The sequence below is a fragment of the Myxocyprinus asiaticus genome, chromosome 25 (assembly GCF_019703515.2).
Source record: "Myxocyprinus asiaticus isolate MX2 ecotype Aquarium Trade chromosome 25, UBuf_Myxa_2, whole genome shotgun sequence".
Taxonomy (NCBI): Eukaryota; Metazoa; Chordata; class Actinopteri; order Cypriniformes; family Catostomidae; genus Myxocyprinus; species Myxocyprinus asiaticus.
The window spans coordinates 17934480-17950637 of NC_059368.1; positions in this window are offsets into that span (position 1 = coordinate 17934480).

The window sequence follows — 16158 nt, forward strand, 5'->3', positions numbered from 1 at the left end:
TGACTGTTTCTGTGTTCCTTTGAGTTTTACTAGCTGTATGTTTGACAGAAAACTCTACGAAAAGTGACGGATGTTTGCAATGAACTTGTCATACATAGGAAGCTTGAAACATTTTGATTGGCAGATCTTTAAAAGTCCCAGTTTAACAGAGAAACAGTTCAGTGCTCCTATGGACATTATGTAATGCGTGGAGAAACAGAGACAAAAGCTGACAACTCAAACACTAGAGGAGGATTAAGTTCTATATGCAGAGATTTAATGACGTAACAGTGAGAACAAATCCAGAATCAGGGTGTCAAATATGCAGAGTTGAATCTAACTTAAAATCCAACAGAAGAAAATCAAGGAAACGGTAGGGCTGTCACGATTATGAAATTTGGCTGATGATTAATTGTCTGTTTTAGGGCTATGATGATTAATTGTCCGTTTTAGGGCTTTCACAGTTAATTGTCTTATAAATTGTCATATTTCATTTCATAGATATAAATCAGAAAATAAAATAGGGATGTATGATTTCCTTTTAAGGCTTTAAAAACTTGTAAATTACATGAAAAATAATGTTTAAATATCAAAATATTTCTAAATATTTAAAATATGTCTCTTTTTTTGATCAACTTTAGTTTTGGTCAGGTTTACATTAACACATTAATATATTTAAAAAAAAATATATATATATATATATATATATATATATATAAAATTATGTATATTTTTTATATTTATATTATATTATATATACATCCGCTTCTCTCACACGTTCTTCTGGACAGGAGCTGCTGGATGACGTCCAACGCAGCTCAGTGACGCTCGGCGATTAACTGAATAACATACAAACGCGATGTTGACGACATTTATCCTGTATATTCACTTAAAATACCCTTATTTAGACATTAAAATGTGATTGGAATTTGAAGTGCACAATAATCGTGGTTGTCTCAAATAGCCGCGGTTAGATCAAATATCCGCAATCAGACAATTATTTAATAATCGTGACAGGCCTAATAAAACTGAGAATGAATGCATACTCAAAGTTCCAGAATCAATACCTCACAATTAAATGATTGATACACAGGTGGTTTGCAGGTGATGGAAAGTAGCAACAGGTAAACTGAATAAGCAAAATTAGTGGCAGGGAGGTGAAGCCGCAGGCCCAGATATTAAATATCAGCAATTACATACATTCCATACATTTTTTTACATAATTAGTAATGTTTTGATATCTTTCATAAAGAATTATAGGCATTCATGTTACAGCTACAGTTTTAATTAATATGTCTTTGCAGTCTCCCACTTACAGCACACAAAAAGGAGACGAGTCCTAACATGACCTGTCCTGATGCACATCCCCATCTATTCACAAAGTGGTCCGCTAGCCTGCGATGCGATGCGAAGCAAAGCGACAATGGGATCAGTCTGCATTTGCATTATGAGCACACAATGCATGACACAAGCTTGCCCAGAGAGATATTTCTGTTGAGAAAATCTCTGGCTTCAGAAGAATCTGTCTGCAGTGCTCAGAATCACTCCAGTGACTCTCTGTCTCTTGCTTATTAACAAACCAGCCTGTCACTTTATAAACACAGTTTCAGCCTCACACACACATTCACTGAAATACATTCAGACAATGGGCTAATACACAGATTGTCAATTCAATTTTAAGTGAAATTGTCAGCATGCATATGTCATTTTAGTCGCACAGAGCACCCTGAGGTATAAAATAGTTGCATTTGTGTAATATGTTGACTGTATGCTATTGGCATTTAAAACTACTGGGAAGTACAGTACACACAAACCAAGCAAAACACAGATGAACATGCAGTATTTAGGTCAGCCGATCAATGTATTGTGCTTCTTGTGCTTCAGTTTACTCTGTAAGTCTGGGATCCGAATTATGAAAACCTCATAAGTGCATTAAAATGGAGTGAATAGGATATAATTCTCATGGTCCTTTAATATCATTATATCACAAGTTACATATTTGTTGTCATTTACTTGGCTAGACAACTTTTCACAGTATACCTCCAAATGTGTGCAGCCCTCTTTCTATATTCAACTAGCACAATGTCCCTAATGGTAATAGGTCATCTAATGAACCATAATATATACCATAATAGTTAATAATGAAGAAGTAAAAAAAACAGATTTTGGTATTTTATTTTATTTAAAAAACAGGCTGGACTAAACAAATCTCTTGACCCAGTCAAAAAGCAAACATCCTGTCTTAACTCAGTATTTAGCATAAACATGCAAGAAAGATGTATTGTCAGGATAACTGGAAATGCAGATAAAAATAAATATCCAAAGTAACTGCAAAACAAGAGTATAACTTTTTCTACTCTTAAATCACATATATTGTAATAGGGTTCTAGAAAAAAAAATGAAGGGATTTGGCCAGGTTCTGTGTTTAGATTCAGGTCTTCCATGAATAGCAAGCCATCTGAACTAAGGACAAGTCTGAACATTATTTTTTTGTTGTTGTTGTTGCTTGTGGAGAATAACTTTTTCCTCATAGGACACTGATATTACATTCTGATAGGACATAAACAGTGGAAAACGTCTGCATACTTCTGGATAAAGCTACTGAAAACATACTCATACTGTATAGTAGATTGCATATTACACTAATATACTCATTAGTTTGGCATTTAAGTATATCTAGCCTTTTTTTTTTTTTAAACCATTCACTAGTCTAGTCTCATACATTTCTTTCCTAAGTCACACTCCTACAATTTATTTTTCCAATTGGTTCAGATTCATATGTTTCAAAGGGCCACCAGGGGCCCTCAGGGGCCAATGTAGGCCTTTTATACAATCTCTCCAGTCTGCAGGGAGAACTAGGCATTGGTCTTACAGCTGCTAATGGAATCACTTCCACCTTAAGTTATGGACACAGTCCGGTTGGTTTCCTTTGGGAAGCACTGCAGCTGGGCTGAAGAAAGAAGGGTTTAAGCTTGTAACAAATCCACACAAACAGGTCTTCTTATTCCCTCCCCTGGAGTCTGTCACCGCCCCTGTTCATCTAGTAAATAACAAGGCTACAAAACAGTGGGCTCCTCTGCTGTGTCTGCTGTAGCTCCTGGTTATGTCATTAGTTATTCCAGGAAATAAAGGCTTGGGGCTTTGGGTATAGACTCCACTGAAAATCACAGCCAGCTGAGTGAAGCTGCACAACTGCCTGGACTCAAATGAAACTCTGCTTATGACAACGATGACAAGGTAATGCCATCTAGCCTAATCAAGGTGCACTGGGACAGGGATAAGTAAAGAGTCCTATGCATAACAAAACATGTTTACATGCACAATCTTACACAATTATGTTAATGCTTTTCACCCAAAAAAAGAACATTTTGTCTTAATTTACTCTACCCCCGTGTCTTTCCAAACTCTTATGAACTTTCTGTCTTATGCAGAACACAAAAGCAGGCGTTTTAATGCATGTACTGTACCAGTCTTTTCAAGACAATGGCAACTGATAGCGACTCGCTTTAAAGCTTAAAAAAGGACCCAAAGGTATCATAAAAATAGCCCATACTCATGTATCATATTCCAAGTCTTCTGAAGGAAAAAGATAGGTTTTGGTAAGAAACAGCCTGAAATTTTTTGGTGAAAATTTTGACATCCATTGCAGGTTCATGTGTGCTATGAGAGAAGCTTGTTCACAGGAAGAAGAAAGTAAGTGATATGGGACAGAATGACATGGGGGCATTTTGCCCATTACCCTGATTTCACTCTGCATGTAAACATCTTTACTGGAGTTTTGGTGGCTTATCCAGTGTCTGCATGTGTTGTGTGCTAGCCTGTTTACATTTTGATGGCAAAGCCACAGAAAAGGCTGATGATTTCATATCTCATGTAAATGTGGTTTCCTTGCGTAATCTGATTTTTTGAATAAGATTATTCCTGATAGTTATTAGCATATTGTTGTTCAAGTAAATGCAGGGTTTTGTGGTGATGGGAGGGGGAAATGATAGAGGGGTCATCTGGACATTGTCTGGCTGACAACAGTACCTCCACCCTCACCCTTGACCTCTTTGGTTCATTAGTTTGGCCCAAGTGGAGAGAAAGGGAGGAGATGTATAGTCACTGGTGCAGGAAATAGGAGAGAAGCGCTGGGATTGAATGGCCTGTGGTGGACCAATGTCAAGCTGGGTGACGATGGATAACGGATTCAAGCTGCTGGTCTCTGCCTTGCTGCAGTCCTGTAATCAGGACCCCTCAAATGAAAAGAGACCAGGACTCGGTGGTTTCCATGTTGAATCTGACAGACCTGTTCACACTCAGGTTCTCAGCCACTTCCTTTAAAAAAGTTGGTTGTAACCTTGTTCGTTTTAAAGATACATAGGTAAAAAGTGCTTGTGCTTCAGAATATTATGGTAAAAATGGATAAGAAAATACTTATTATTTAATATAGTAATCACTGTTTGACTTGTGTAAGATATTAGCAGCACACATGACGTCACTAACATTAAAGCTCATTGGTTCTTGCCCATCTTGTGACCAAATAATTTGGTAACACTTTATAATACGGTTCTATTTGTTAACATTATTAACAATACTTTCACAGCATTTATTAATCTTGGTTAATGTTAATTTCAACATATACTAATAATTTTTTTTATCAAAAGTAGTATTTGTTAACATTAGTTAATGCACAATGTAGAGTTGGGGTACTCGAGTTCGGACTCGAGTCCGAGTCACGAGTCCAGTTTTAATGGACTTTAATGGACTAATGGAATTGTCACGGACTCGGATGCATTTTTACTCGGACTTGACTCGGACTCGAGCTTTTGGGACTCTGGATTTTTTTCTGAGTCCAGCCGAGTCTATGGCATTTGTGATGCAATGAAGAAAAGAAAATAACGAAACAGAAATAAATGAACACATCTCTTTCTGCATGCAGCTGTAGCACCCCCTGAAGTTGTAGATGTAGCCAGAGTTTGTTTCACCATGTTAAGCAAACACACACATACGCACGTGCACAGTCATACTGTTTAACATCAATTACCGAGGTGGCTGGCACAACGAAAACATAAAGACAGGTATGTAGCCAATGTACTAGAAACAAGGCAGTTTCGCACGGCACGGGACCTGACAATTGGTAAAATTGCACATGCCATTTGTGCAGCCAAGAATGTGCTCGCATTGCAGTTTTATCATGGTTAAGAACTTCAAATCAAGAACTATATTGAGTCACCCGCATCATGATAGTTTACTAAAAACCCAAAAAAATTATATTGGTATATTAAGTCTTTTTAGGCATAATGTATCCACACATGTACGCTTCTGTAGTCTCTTGTGGTCCACGCAGTGTTGTCAGCTTGAAATGGTCCATAATATCTCAATGATTAACTGTGTAACTTTTTTAGTAGAAAAAAATTATTGCTAAAGCAGACAGCAACTCTAAACAGATAAACAGCACCTAATTATTATTGATTACTATTTTCAAAGCATACACTATAAAATGTATTATTTGATGGCAGAGTTCGTGTATGAAGCTACTTCATGTAACGAGTTGAATTTAGTCGGTTATTAAATTTTTATTTAAAAGATTTTATTTTATTTTTACCACCGGGTAACTTATGCACATATTGTTTTTAGCCTATATCTCTGACACATTTGAAGGACAATTCTGTTAAATTTAAGACTCAATATTATTATTTTTCATGTTTTTGTGGTTAAAGAAGACCTCAGTGAAATTCTTTAGTTGGTATTTAAAGATTTCTTAATGGGGGCTTGGGTAGCTCAGTTAGTATTGACACTGACTACCACACCTGGAATCACAAGTTCAAATCCAGGGCCTGCTGAGTGTCTCCAGCCAGGTCTCCTAAGCAAACAAATTGGCCCAGTTGCTAGGGAGGGTAGAGTCACATCGGGTAACCTCCTTGTGGTCGCTATAATGTGGTTCTCGCTCTCAGTGGGAAGCGTGGTGAGTTAAACTAAGCTTAAAATATTAATGTTGAGTTTGCAGTTACAATTTTCAGATTCATTCAGTCTCAACTCAGACTGTTATGGACCTCTTCTTGAGTCCGACTCGGCCCCATTTGGACTTGGACTCGATTGTTTAAAGACTCTGACTTGACTCGGACTCGACCAAGGTGGACTCGAACCCAACACTACCACAATGAACTAAAATGAACTAACTATGGACAATTCTATTTTTATTAACATTAACAAAGATTAATAAATGTTGTAAAAATATATTGTTCATTGTTTGTTCATAATACATAAAGCATTAAAAGGAATGTTCCGGGTTCAGTACAAGTTAAGCTCAAATCAACAGCATTTGTGGAATAATGTTGATTATAACAAAGATTTATTTCGACTCATTCCTCCTTTAAAAAAAGCAAAAATCGAGTTTACAGTGAGACACTTACAGTGGAAGTTAATGGGGGCCAATTTTTGAACATTAAAATACTCACTGTTTCAAAAGTATAGCCACAAGATATAAAGGATATGTGTGTAAACATGATTTTAGTGTGATAAAATCACTTACAAACCTTTTCTGTGTAAAGTTATAGCCAATTTTACAACTTCGTTACCATGGCGATGTAATGTCAAAAAATCTTAAAAACCTAAAATGACTGTAAAAATTACAATTATAGAACTTTACAGCTCAAATAATACATGATTTTTAACAGAAGAATTAATGCAAGTGCTTTTTATAAAATTATATGCTCCACATTTCTGTTTAAACCCTCCACAAATTGGCCACATTCACTTTAATTGTCCCCATTCACTTCCATTGTAAGTGCCTCACTGTAACATAAATTTTTGCTTCTTCTTTATTTTTTTTTAAGAAAAGGAGGAATGAATCAAAATTAATTTTTATGGTAATCAACATTATGCCACAAATGCTGTCGATTGAGCTTAACTTGTATTGAACCTGGAACATTCCTTTAACTAATGTTAACGAATGGAGACTTATTGTAAAGTGTTACCAGTGATTTAATTTGGACCATTTGAGTTGTTCAGTGATTTGATCTGATAGTGAATTATGCCTTGGAATATGATGCATAAGTCACAAGCACTACTTTTATGTCAATTTTGGGTGGTGTTTTAGGCTTTAAAGTGAGGTGATATCCACTGCTGTTGAATGGATATCAGTGAAAGTACCATCCATTAAAATACTAACTTTTTTGTACAGCATAACAAATAAAGTCATATGGGTATGGAGTAAATTATTACAGAATGTAGCCTTGTTTGTTTCAAAGATGCTAAAAATGTTTGTGTGAATTCTTGTTTCAAAAATCTGTTTCTTTCTTATCTGACCATATGACCATAACATAAAGAGGTCACATGGCTTTGCTGTCTTTCCAGTAATTCAGTTAGTGTCAAAGGGGTTCAGTGGACTGCACTGAGAGTGGCCCTGTGCACACAACCCCAGGGGTTAAAGCAAGAGCACAGAAGACAGCTAGATGGATCAGGGCCTCAGGTTAGCTCAACCATGAAGATTTAATTAAGATTAAAAAAAAAAAAAGCTATATTGATTGAATGTAATGAAATTGTAATTGGCATGTGGGGGCCTAACAAAACAAAGAGGTCAGCAGGTATGACATGAAAGTTTTGCTTCTCTAGCCCTTATCTAACCCTCTTCCATCTTCTTTGGATAAAATGGTTGAGCCAGGAGGGCATAGGAATCCAGTTAGTGCCAGGAGTGGACTGGGAAGAGAAATCGGCCCGGGATTTTACATAGTAACTGTCACAAAAATGTTTTGGGGGAAGGGGGGGTCGCTGCCCTTTTCTGCATATCGCTGCCCCCTTCGGCATATCGCGGCACTGTTTTGTGGCCTGTTCTGCATAATGCGGCGGCTCATTTCAGCTTAGTCCTGGTTCTCCCAATGGCCAGTCTACCCCTGATCAGCCCCAAAGGGTCCACTGGGAAAATGCCAGATTACCAATCCAGCCATGGTCAGTGCTAAACAGACATATGAACATGTGAGACCTTTTAAATCATTTGCAGATAGCTAGTGGGTTGAGGAAGAGATTTATACAAAGATTTGGCAATGTTCTCTGTTCAAGTCTACATAACAAGATGTACAGAGAAAAAAAAAACCTATTATACATAAATTCATGCCATATCTGTATAATTTTCTATAACCTTTTCAGACCCCTAACAATCTTTCACACTTGCTATTTTTGGTAGTGGGTTTCCATAATACAGAACCTGTGTTTTGACAGCTTTAACATGCACAATTTAACATTTCTTTCAGAAGATACCACCCAACTAGAGGTGGCAAAAAAAAAAAAAAAAAATTCAGATCAAAGTAACCCCTTGTAGCAGAAACATTAAAAAGAAGAAGATATCTCCAGCCATACTGGAGCAAAATGCATCCACTTAAAAATGATATATGGCTTTCACTAATAAACAAAGTCCTCACATATATGTTTTCTCATAAAACATTGCAGCTTTCAGTGGTGTATCCCTTTATTCTACAGACCACATGAACTTTTACAAAAGGAGGTCGATATGTGACTGTGTTCCTTAGTCAGACAGATTGCAGTGTCTGAATGAGCAGCACAAAACTATCACCTTCAACCAGGCACACCATCCATTTGGAATTCTGAACTGCAATTATTCCCTTCCTGGTGCGAGGAAGTTGCCATAGTGACTTGGCCTTGGGCTACATGGAGTGCAAAGGTAAACACCAAACCACAATACAATCTCTGACCTGCTGTGCTCCTAAACATTTTTCACAAAGAACGCTGCATGCTAGATATTTTCAGTTTCTCCCACCATCTTAAAGGAATAGTTCTGCAAAAAATGAAAATTCTCTCATCATCAGCTCATCCTCATGCCATTCCAGATGTGTATGGCTTTTTTTCTTCTGTAGAACACAAACAAATATTTTCACAAGAATATCTCAGCTCTGTTGGTCCATACAATGCAAGTAAATGGTAGCCATAATTTTGAAGCTCCAAAAAGAACATGAAGGCAGCATTAAAGTAATCCACAAGACTCCAGTGGTTAAATCCAAATTTTCAGAAGCGATATGATAGTTATGGGTGTGAAAAGATCAATATTTAAGTCTTTCTTTTTTATATATTTTTTTATTTTTTTATTTATTTATTATAAATCTACTTTCAAACAGCCCTCCTGCTGATTTGCATTGTTTGTGTAGATCGCCACCATCTGGGCTGTTGTACAATTATGATGTATTTATTCTTTTCCTTTGCTTTATCCCTCCCGTTTTTCTTTTTCCTCCCTGCCCTGTAGATGGTGATATGCAAGAAAAATGTGAATTGCTAAAAAACAGAAGAAGAACTTGGTCCTCTGGTGAGGAGGGCTAGTGAAAGTGTAGATTTATAGTAAAATGTAGTATTTGTGTGCAGCAGAAGAAAGAAAGTCATACACATCTGGGATGACATGAGGGTGAGTAAATGCAGGATAATGCAGTTTAATATGGGAAGAAATCATTTGATTTTGAAACTGGCAGTAATTATGAAGTTTGAAGAAGAATATGTGATGTTAGAGCAGGGCTGCCGATAAGGGGGGGACAACTGGACCATTTGTTCTGTGCCCGGTCTATAAAACAGAACAGTAAAATACTCTATCCTACTAATTCTAACTGTTAACAACACTGCAAACAATTGTAAAATATGTGTGAACATAGTCAAATTTAAGACCAAATTACCAAAGTAGGTTTTGGTTATTTACAACAACAAAAAAAAAGTTTATTTTTTTGGACTGCCCTGAAGACTCTTGCTCTGTGGTCTGCACCTCAATGATTACTTCAAGAAAAGTAAAGTAAATCTGTGTGGATCTTTTCAGAACAACAGAAATAAGACCATTGTTCTGTATTTTAGATATTTCATCTGTTTCAGAGGCAGTACAACATTCCATCTATCACATTAGCATTTAGGTTGAGTCCATATTTAAAGCATTTATAAATACACAGGTTACTGCCTCCAGCACCATCCTGTAAGTTAAGCATGATTTCAATTTTTTGCATAACATTTCTTTTCCAATGCAGACTTCCAAAACAACAGACATGGTGAAACCTAACATGTTGTAACATGTCCTGGCATGTTCTGTAGTGTTTGCCTGTGAGCAGATCCTACTAGACAAGTGTATTTTTCGAGGCAGCATGAAATTAATCTTTCGTGACGGTACAACATGCATGCAGCGTTTCCCAAAAGCATCGTAAGCCTAAGTAGATCGTAGAAACTATTGGCGTCAATGGTCTCTAAGATCAAACTAAGCTTGCGGTGCTTTTGAGAAACGCAGTCCAGTATAGTAAGTCTCACACTGACATCAAGTGGGGATACCTGGTATTGACTTTCCAAGCTCTACTAAACTCCCGAATTGATTGCTACGCACAATAAATGTTGGGAATTCTTTGGAAGGAACTTTTCATATACTTTCTTGTATACTGTGTTTAGTTTTAGTTTAGTTTGCCTCAACCCCAGGTTTTAAGTACCATGAAAGTTGGTCAGCTTTTAGCGGTGTTCATCGCATAGCAATTTACGCTACATGGATAACCTGCTCCATAGCAGGTTTCGTTCTGGATTACAGATCGCAAACAGATGCTGAACCAATCAAGTCACTCCCCCGTGTCTCTTATAGCACACTTTACAAATACAATCTGAGAAATCCACAAAATCGACTCTTCATGATAAATTATTTATTTGAGAATCTAAATGTAGATTTTCAGCATATAGTGTTGTATTTTATTTAAAATATAATTGCTTTTCATTTATCCTCCTTTGGCCATACCAAAACATATCTTTGAAAATATAAATATAATATATTAGGCCATCTATTAAACAGCCAGTAAGATGGATTAATATGATACCTGCAAAAAAGAATCGTTTATACATATATATATATATATATATATATATATATATATATATATATATATATATATATATAATTAAAAGCTCAAGATTGCAATGGAAAGGGGTGGATACCACCCAAACCCCTTCTTTCTTTCAAGGACTTGAGATGAACATACAGTATTTTACTTGAAGTTATAATAATATAAACAGTACACAAAATACATTCTTTCATAAAAAGAACAAATACGTCTTATTATTGCATACCAATTTCTTGCATACAGTATTCCAAGTGCTCACTTTAATCAATAGTAGCCTTTTTTATGCTTTTTATTTTTTTTTACTAAAGACAATGTACAAATTGTACATCAAGAAAGAGAAATAAAAAAACACCACAATGTTATTTTGAATAAACATATCAAATAACCATTCACAACATATTCTATAAATAACATGTGTAATTCATTCATTTACATGTTATATTTTATTTCAAATAAAGTGGAAAGTTAAGGCATCACCTCCTTTAAAAAAATAATAAAATAAAAAATAAATAAATGAGATAGGACATCATACCTCATATTTTAGCTAATTCTGTTCAAAAATCAAGAATCTGAAGGAAACAATCTATCTAAATTCATTTAGAATATTTTTAAGCAAATCCCATTTATGTTCACATTCCAGACTTATATTATTTATTATAAATGTTATTTGGTATATTTCCAAAATCGTTTCTCTCCATCTTTGAAATTGTGGGGGTTCTGGTTTAAGACAATTTTTTGTAATCTGTTTCAAAGCTGCTATTCTGATTACCTTAAATATATTTTATTCAGTTTTATTTCTTAAGGACAATGGCATTTTAACCAAAATAAGGTTTTCTGGATGTATTTCTACTGTGCAGTTAAATATTAAATTAACTATTAAATATGAGTCTAATAACTTCATTCCAATAATTTGTCAATTTAGAGCACTCATATAGAATTTGACTGTAATGAGCATTTTTATTCTCCACAATTTCTCCAATAATCCCCTTTTACCATGCTATTGTATTTACTTTGAATAACAGGTGTTATAAAAAAAATAAAAAATAAAACATTTTTTAAATTATCTTCCAAGCATATTTCCTCCAAACACTGGATTGAGTAGTATGGAATGTATTATATGATATTTCTTCCCAGTCTTGCTGATTAATTTTTATTTTTAATTCATCCTCCCACATTCATATAATCTTATTCAGAGTGTCCTGTACATCACTTTCAAGTGCACTCTTTAAAATTCCTAAAATCTTTATTGGATTAGTTGTATTGTATGTATCAATTATATAATTTATTAATGGATGCATTTCCTTTTTTATTTCTTTTACTAAAATTTCTGTTAATAAATATCTTCTTACCAGTAAATAATGTAAAAAATTGGCTAAGTTTGAAAAGATATCCATTCCTTTATCAGTGAAGAGTTGGTGATATCTTTTCAGACCTCTTATCTGCACAAAACTTAAATGTATTATCTAATCTATTTGGCATGAAATCAGGATCTTTAGAAATTTCTTGTAAATTAACTATATCTTTCTTAATTGTACTGTTTTTCTTTTTTCCTAACCAACTTCTAAAAGTACTATTAATACAAATATTATCTAATAATTTAAATTAGTTGCTTTGTTTGGGTAGGAACAGGGATGTACTAATAGGTTCCCCCATTTGATACATTTCCATCTTCCTCCATTTCACTTTAGATTCTTCGTTCATCCAAATCAATAAAGGTCGAATTTGGGCAGCTTTATAATAATATATTTCATTTGGGAATTCTAGTCCTCCAAGCCTTTTTGACAACTTAAGACTAATTCTAGGTTTCCTATTATCCCATATATATTTACAAAGTAGTTTATTCCATTGTCTAAAAACACTTTTTGATATACTAACTGGTAATGGTTTTGTAATCAATAGTAGCCTATATTTATTTGTAATAGTTTTGAATGATATGTAAAGTTTTCAATTCAAAGAAATATAAAAGCTTTTAAAATTAATAAGCCTGTGTGTTCTTGTTGTGGGCCTATATTAGTTCACTTACGCATTGATATACCAGCTGTTTTATATTTTTTATCACATTAAGATATTTAATTTATCATATTGTTTGCAGTAGTCCTCTTGATCTCTCTTAGCAGCCACTGTTTCTTCTTGTTGTGTAAATGTCTTTAATTGCTTCATAATTTGACAGTTATCCCTTGTAGTGTAAATCATGTGTTTTAAGTCTTCATGATTCCATGCTGAACTCTTGAGCAGTGTAAATGCATTTTAATTTTGTTATATTTTTAAAACAATGTCTTGTGCACAGTTTAAATTCATTTAGATTCTTATTTTTATAATAAGCAGCTTTCAGCAGAAAGGTAAATCCTGCAGAGTGAATTTCACACGATTGGTTGTGCGCTGCAAACGTCACTCATGTGCACGAGCGCGTAATCAAATCTTAATGTCAGGATAGAAGCCTGAGCTGATAGAGAAAGTTGATGAGCTGCATCAGGGTACCAATTAAGCCTGATTGGATTGGTTTGAATTTGTCAACCTGAAACCATGAGTTCGTTCAGCGACATTCATGGTACAGGCATTCCAAACTCATTGTTGGTGTATTTGTTTTTCTTTTGCAGGTGTTTGTATAGTTAAAAGCATAACAGTTGCAAATTAAAAACTGAAAAAAAAAAAAAAAAAAAAAAAAAAACGTGCTAATATAAAATAGCAAATTCAACTTAGTGTTGGCAACATAAGATGTAAAAAATATATTACTTCATGCAAACACAAAGATTTGATAGGCTATACATACATACGTACATTATATATATATATATATATATATATATATATATATATATATATATATATATATAGACACACACACACACACTGGTGGCCAACATTTTTTAATAATGTACAGATTTTGCTCTTATGGATAGAAATTGGTAGGTTAAGTCATCAAAGTGGCATTCAACTGATCACAAAGTATAGTCAGGACATTACTGATGTAAAAAACAGCACCATCACTATTTGAAAAAAAAGTCATTTTTGATCAAATCTAGACAGGCCCCATTTCCAGCAGCCATCACTCCAACACCTTATCCTTGAGTAATCATGCTAAATTGCTAATTTGGTACTAGAAAATCACTTGCCGTTATATCAAACACAGCTGAAATCTATTTGGTTCATTAAATGCTTAACATTGTCTTTGTGTTTGTTTCTGAGTTGCCACAGTATGCAATAGACTGGCATGACTTAAGGTCAACATAAGGTCAAAAATGGCACAAAAAAAAAACAGCTTTCTCTAGAAACTCATCAGTTAATCATTGTTTTGAGGAATGAAGGCTATACAGTGCTTGAAATTGCCAAAAAAACTGAAGATTTCATGCAAAGGTGTACACTACAGTCTTCAAAGACAAAGGACGACTGACTCTAACAAGGACAGAAAGAGATGTGGAAGGCCAGATGTACAACTAAACAAGAGGATAAGTATATCAGAGTCTTTATTTTGAGAAACAGATGTCTCGCATGTCCTCAGCTGACAGCTTCATTGAATTCTACCTGCTCAACACCAGTTTCATGTACAACAGTAAAGACAAGACTCAGGGGAGCAGACCTTATGAGAAGAATTGCAAAGAAAAAGACACCTTTGAAACAGAAAAACAAAAAGAAAAGGTTAGAGTGGGCAAAGAAACACAGACATTGGACAACGGATAATTGGAAAAGAGTGTTATGGATCTTAACCCCATTGAGCTTTTGTGGGATCAGTTAGACTGTAAGGTGTGTGAGAAGTGCCCGACAAGACAGCCACATCTATGGCAAGTGTTACAGGAAGCGTGGGGTGAAATGTCACCTGAGTATCTGGACAAACTGACAGCTAGAATGCCAAGGATCTGCAAAGCTGTCATTGCTGCATGTGGAGGGTTTTTTTTTAGTAGTTTACATTTTTTTTTTCAAATTGTAATAGTAATTTTTCACATTATTAATGTCCTGACTATACACTGTGATCAGCTGAATGCCACTTTGGTGAATAAAAGTACCAATTTCTTTCCATAAGAGCAAAATCTGTACATTATTCCAAACTTTTGGCCACCAGTGAATATATATATATATATATATATATATATATATATATATATAAAAATCTAGTGTGTGTATGTGTGTATACATATATATATATACACACTGTATATTTGTGAATGTCTGTCTATGACAGAAATGCCACATCTGGCAAGTGCTACAGGAAGTGTGGGGTGAAATTTCACTGGAGTATCTGGACAAACTGACAGCTAGAATGCCAAGGATCTGCAAAGCTGTCATTGCTGCACGTGGAGGATTTTGAGAACTCTTTGAAGTAGTTTAAGAAGTTCTGAACATTTTTTTCAAATTGTAATAGTAATTTTTCATGTTATTAATGTCCTGACTATACACTGTGATCAGTTGAATGCCACTTTGGTGAATAAAAGTGCCAATTTCTTTCCATAAGAGCAAACTCTGTACATTATTCCAAACTTTTGGCCACCAGTGTGTGTGTGTGTGTGTGTGTGTGTGTGTGTGTGTGTGTGTGTATATATATTATACACATGTGCGTCTCAAAAAATTAGAATATCGTGGAAAAGTTCAAAAAGTGGAACTTTCAGTTATTCTAGATTCATTACACATAAAGTGAAATATCTCAAGTCTTTTTTTTTTTTTAATCTTGATTATTACGGTTTACAGCTCATGGAAATCAAAAATCCAGTATCTCAAAATATTAGAATAAAGAATTTATAATACAGAAATTTCAACCTTCTGAAAAGTATGTTAATTTATGCACTCAATACTTGGTCGGGGCTCCTTTTGCACGAATTACTGCATCAATGCGGCGTGGCATGGAGGCAATCAGCCTGTGGCACTGCTGAGGTGTTATGGAAGCCCAGGTTGCTTTGATAGTGGCCTTCAGCTCGTCTGTATTGTTGGGTCTGCTGTCTCTCATTTTCCTCTTGACAATATCCCATAGATTCTCTATGGGGTTCAGGTCAGGCGAGTTGGCTGGTCAATCAAGCACAGGAATACGATGGTCAGCAAACCAGTTACTATTAGTTTTGGCACTGTGGGCAGGTGCCAAGACCTGCTGGAAAAGGAAATCAGCATCTCCATAAAGCTTGTCAGCAGATGGAAGCATGAAGTGCTCTAAAATCTCCTGGTAGATGGCTGCATTGACTCTCGACTTGAGAAAACACAGTGGACCAACACCGGCATATGACATGGCACCCCAAATCATCACTGACTGTGGAAACTTCACATTGGACTTCAAGCAACTTGGATTCTGTGTCTCTCCACTCTTCCTCCAGACTCTGGGACCTTGATTTCCAAATTAAATGCAAAATTTACTTTCATC